Source organism: Chelonoidis abingdonii, chromosome 8, assembly GCF_003597395.2.
Source record: "Chelonoidis abingdonii isolate Lonesome George chromosome 8, CheloAbing_2.0, whole genome shotgun sequence".
NCBI classification, from domain to species: domain Eukaryota; kingdom Metazoa; phylum Chordata; order Testudines; family Testudinidae; genus Chelonoidis; species Chelonoidis abingdonii.
The window spans coordinates 32,771,727-32,777,726 of NC_133776.1; positions in this window are offsets into that span (position 1 = coordinate 32,771,727).

Below are 6,000 nucleotides of genomic sequence, written 5' to 3' on the forward strand. Positions count from 1 at the left end.
GAATCTGGACTTCAGTGGGGGCAGGGGAAGAAATTACATCTATGCCTTTATTACCTCTAGATTTGATTACTGCTACAGGCTCTACCTGGCTGACTACAAAGGCCACTAGGGATATGTCTATGTTGCAATAAAAAGCCTGCTTCACAGCTGCAGTTGTCCTGGGACAGCTGATTTGGGTTTGCAGGGCTCAGGTTGAAGAAGTCTGGCCACTGAGGCACCATGAGTGAGGAGGGTCCCGTTTAAGTCAATGGACACGCTACAGCTACATACACAATTGCCATCATGAGGGTGCTTTGTTGATATACCATATTATATTACAGAACTTTTATAAGATGAAATGTCAGCCAAAGATAGCCTGTTCCTAAAGTTGGGGTGAAGGACCTGTAACTTGTTGCCAGGATGATTATGACGAGGACGATCAGATTGTATCATTAATTAAAGGGATGAGATTGGGGGGCAATGCATGAGAGCAGTCAGGCATGTTCACAAAATCCAAGGATGACAGGATTTTGAGAAGAAGAGTATGATCTAGAGTGTCCAGGTGGGCAGCCTGGTGAAGCTACCGCTGTAGGTTTCCCATTCTTAGTTTGTGGAGGATGGTGCTGGAGTCTTCTACTAGAAAGCTGTTTTGTTTCTGGCCTCAAACAATGTTTCAGGCTGACTTTATTTGGGAGACCTTGCGCCCCCCGTCCCCATCTCTTTCTCTTTCACACATACATGCACACACTAAATAATACAGAGATTAATTGTTCCTCCTTCATTTTTCAAACAATCATCTTGCATGGATTAAATTAATGTTTTTTTTGTAATCTACACATCAGGACTTCTGGTAAAAATAACTTGTTAACGGTAGAAATTGAATTTCAATAGCAAATTCTTATTAAAATTATCATTTGTGTTAATGTGGTAATTGATTTGTTTGCTGTTTTCTTATTTAATGAGTACAGAAATTTAGTTGGTTAGTAAAAAGCCTCTCAGAGATAACTCATTCAGTGGCATCTTGGGGTTCTATGTGTGTTGTGTCTCAGTGATTCCATACCAAATTTGCTTAGTTTACAGCTAAAGAGATGGATATTTTCTAAATGCCAACCCAACAGACTCAGTCTGGTTTTTTTGAAAGTCAGGATGGATTTTTTCTGACTCAGTCATCACTAGAAGTAATGAAGATTCTGCAGGCCAAATTCTCCAGAGTTACACCTATTCAATCCCATTATCTGCCTTCAGTTACCACTGTGTACATTCTAAGTCTTCAGTGGGGTAACACAAGTGTAACTGAGCACAGAATCTGGTTCTGCAATTGGAATTTGTTGAAGCACAGCGAGAATAGAATCCATCTCACTTGCTGATTATTGCATTAGCTTTGCAGTAAGATTTAAAAAAATGTGCAAAACTTTTTTGGAACCTAATATGAGTATGACTGAATATGCACAAGGAGTTGATCTGCTGAGTAAAAAGGTACTTTTCAGAGCAGAACCACACTTTGTGTTATTATCCAGTCCCACTAGAGGGCACGTATGCCACGGTTGATTTTCAAAAGGAAGACAAAATTACATACAGCTGTGGGTGTAAGCAAGCATATGTGGTGTACACCACAGGATGCTGATTTTAATTCCTGGAGGCAGCCTTTCTCTGGAATACTGGCAGGTTTCTTTGTCAAGCATTTATTTCCATACCGCTACATCTCTATATCTAAGTGCACCTGCTTTGTTCATGATCATATTGGCCTAAAGTCGTCCCTCAGGTAGCTCTGTTGACTTCAGTTGAGTTACTCCAGGGGTGCATTTGTCCCCATTGTGTGTTATTTCTTGTCTACATTGGGAGATTATGTATTCATGCTACTGCAGGCACAGTCAATGAATTGAGTATGGGCCCAAATTTCAAATTGCATGTCAGTTACCTCCATAAGGATGTTTAAAAGACGAAAAAGAGGAAATGCAAGTTTTTCACCATAGAAAATAGCCTGAGACTACTTGTAAAGAAATCTGTTACATTTACGAAGTAAATCCCAATCATAAAATAGCTTATTTTAAATTTGGAATCAATGTTGATTTTACATTTTACGAGTATGATTTCTGATTCACGGAAAAGAAACTTGAACAAAGGAAATGTAGCAAAACAAATTGGATTATTTTCCAATATGGTAGGGGAGTGGAAGGGTCGCACTGATGTGGCTGAGGTGAGGGTGGCTGGACACAGAGGAGTCATGTGGAGGAATGCCCATTTCTCTCTGCCCTTCCATACCTTCAACAGACACACCCACACACGGACACACACACACCTCCATACAGAACAACTCCCTGGCAGTGTAGCTAAGAATCTGGGTACAGCAGTAGGGGCCCCTACAACTGGTATGGAGCCACAGATCCTCCCTAGGGAGTGTGTTGTTCTTATTAAGGGCACAGAGAGCTTATATCTAACAACTCCATTGATTTTATTTAAATATTACATAACACAGCAACCTACAGTAAACTATAGCCTGCTGCAGTCCATTCTGCTCCCTACCATTCAGAACCCTACCTTCCACGCTGAAGAATGAGTTTTGATCTCCCCAGCCACACCTACCTCCTTATACATCACCTTCTCCACACAGGGAGGGCATGAGCCTCCTACAAATCCACTGGGATCCATCCTGAGTTTTGGAGTGGAACCACTGTCAATGCTGAGGAGAGAAGTGGGAGAAAGATAATTCCTTCCTCTGATAAGAAGATTTAGGAGAAACTCAGTCAGGGAGTCTTTATATCTCTCCAAACCTGGTTATACAGGAATTGCCATAGGAAGAGGTGATCTGGGCCAGTGAATCTTTAGGAGTGGATAAAGAAGAATCCTTGTATTTCTGTGGTCCGGACAACAACAATGAGGGAATCCACCCAGCTTCCTAGTGTTCTCTTGATGGTTTACCCATTTGATACAGGATTAATATGCATTGTCACCCACTCCCTGCCATCTGTGGGCCCAGATACAGCCCTGAGTTAGAGGCAGAGCAGCAGGAGAATAAGAAATATATAGAAAGTACCCATAGAGATGCAGGAGATGATGCAATAGGAGGGGATGCAAAATGTTACTGGACTAACCTGGTGTTGCACTGGCTGAGATTCCTGGATTAGAAGTAAGATCAAGGACTCTGGATAAAGACAAATGTCAAGCTGAAAGAGGGAGTGTGTTTTGGGAGTACGAGCATTTTGGGGGAGCCCTACCATTTTGGTGATTGCAAGCCCCATTTTGGCTTTAATCCACTTCATTAATTCTTTTAATTACTCATCTCATTGTCTCAATCTAGCTGCTTAATGCTCAGTTTCTAGGAACATGTAATTAATAAATTGTATCAAAGTAAGAGCAATATGATCCAGAGTATGCTGAGAAAGGGCGGGGTGACAAACCCATAGCTGGCCTTTTAAACGTCAACTCTAACAATACATTTCATATTGAAGTGTACTCCTGAATCCATGCTATTTATAAAGCAACACAGCAGCCCTGTAGTAGAATAGCAGCCAGCATACAGTGAGTGAATGATAGCATCATGCCATCTCTTGGGCTTAAGTAAGGCATCACAGAGATGCAGAAATCAATGAAGGATTACTAGTGGGAGGGATGGACTAATAATAATAAAAATATTTGGCACTTTTATTGCACATATTTTCAGTAAAATATAGCAGGTCTGGAAGGATGAAGGTATCGGAGCTCCTCAGTTATTGTCATCACAATAATAACCATCATTAGTGTTATCATATTTGCCCGTTACTTTGGGATATGCTCCTTTATTAGAGTTACTCTTCTGTGTGGGGAGGGGGTCTGTAATTCTATCAACGTTCTGCTTGTGTCACTTGTGTTCTCATATAGAGCTCTACTTCTCCCTGCTGCAAGTTCCCTCCTAATGGAGCTCTCTTGCAGAACCTAGGTTCCCCAGGGCTGGGTTCTTCCAGCCCCAAAATTGGACAAACACACACACACACATTAACAGAGTGTGTCTGAGAGGACCGGGTTAATCTGCACTCCCAAACTGACCCCTTATATGTCCCTGGACTTAGTAGGCTGGATCAAGCAGCACTTTCAAGCAGCCACCCTAATATGTCCCAGGTTCAGCACGTCCCTATCCCCACTTTCACGTTATACTTGTTCGGGTAGTAACCCACTTCATGAGCAAACCCCAAGGATTTTTGGGCACTGCAGGGATCTTTAGCTTAGGTATGAGGAGCGTTGCTGAAGAGAAAATGAGGAAGCCAAAAAACACCCACGGGGGAGAGGAGAGGGAGAGAGAGAGAGAGAGAGAGAGAAGCAACCAGTTTAACCATGAAAGTTATTTATTGCCAGGTAATAACCATAGGGGAGCCAAACACTCAAAACAGTTATAATATTAAATCTAACTTAAATTTGATTATAAAGTCAGGTTTAGAAGACTATAACTGATCGCACAAGTCAGGGTCAGGATGCTATACCGAGAGAGAGAGAGAGAGAGAGAGAGATGGGCTCTCATCACTCGGTGAAGCTTGAATCGATCAGGGTTCCCAGGTGGTGGTGGCAGCTGAGGGTCTGGAGTGCTAGAGACAAGCAGAGCCCCCAGCACAATCAGTTGGGAGAAGATGAAGTCCAATGGAACTGATGCAGATTTTGGATCCAGGCATCAGAACACTTAATTGAGCATGGGTAGGGTTTTTGTAGGGAAACAACAATGGTTCAAGCGAGAACACTAGATTTGTTTATGGGTGGACTGATGGCTCAAGGGAATATACTAGAGTTGTTTTGTTCTGGCTAGACAATAGGAACTGATCAGTGTTCCTTGGAGAGAGCTCACAATGCAGTTAGGGAGCTTCACTATTTTGGATATCAATAAAGGATTTATTATGAGAATTGGCCTGATAACTACTGAGTTGGGTGTGTGCAGATGTGGGTTCATTAATATCTGGAGCAGAGATCCCCCATCATGCAGTTCTCTTCTACTTTTCTTGTACCAGAGTTCCGTGTGGTTCTTGCCTTGGAATCTCTGTTCTCCATTCTGTATGCTAATGGAGATGCCTTCCTGTCCCATCTTCAATGCAAAAGAGGCTAGGGGAGTTTCCTTAATCCTGTCACCCTTGTCCCAGTGGTTTAGGTGTGTATCCCACTGCCTTTTCATTGCTTTTTATAAGTCTTTCTTCTGACTGATTTTGGTTCAAGCAGAGACTGGGGCACGGAGGGAGGGAAAAGTCTTTAATGAATCAGACAGGCTAGGTACTGTGCCTTGGTTCCCCAAGAACACGGAGCTGATAGGTAACATTAGCCAATATACTACAGAATAGTTACTAGAAAATTGTGAAGTATCATAAATAATTAACATTAAACTGCACTGAGAAAACCACATGCTGTGATGCATTATCCTTGTTTTTCTTACTGTCTTTGTTCACTAAGGGGCAGATTCTTCCAGCCCACTCTCCTCCCTGGGCATGGTTGTGCAGAACTTCTACAATTCCAATGCACAGGTTGAGAAGAGAAAGATTATGGAGAGCCACAGAGGCTCCCTACACCCAAACACATGTATGACATTTGGAAGCAAACCAAAGGCAGGACAGAAGGGAAGTAAAGGTATAACTGGCGGAGCTGCAAATTTGCATCTCTAACACTCTTTCCCTACATACAGCATAGGGTATAATAGCATTAAAGCTGCAGTAGTAGCCAGGGAGCTACTCTGCTGTTTCTCTATGGCTCAGGAGACAGGTTGCTGAGCAGTTCTGCAGGACAGAAGGAACCCTATCTCACTACTCAGGCTATCCACTGGGAACAGGATTTGGCCCCTATTCTCCAACTGGCAACATTTAGCAATTTGAAGTGCATCTCCCAACCATTAGTGTGAGTATCAACACATAAGGGTCAAGTCCTGCAGTCCTTACTATGGGTATGTCTACACTATGGGATTATTCCGATTTTATATAAACCGGTTTTGTAAAACAGATTGTATAAAGTCGAGTGCATGCAGCCACACTAAGCACATTAATTCGGCGGTGTGCGTCCATGTACCGAGGCTAGCGT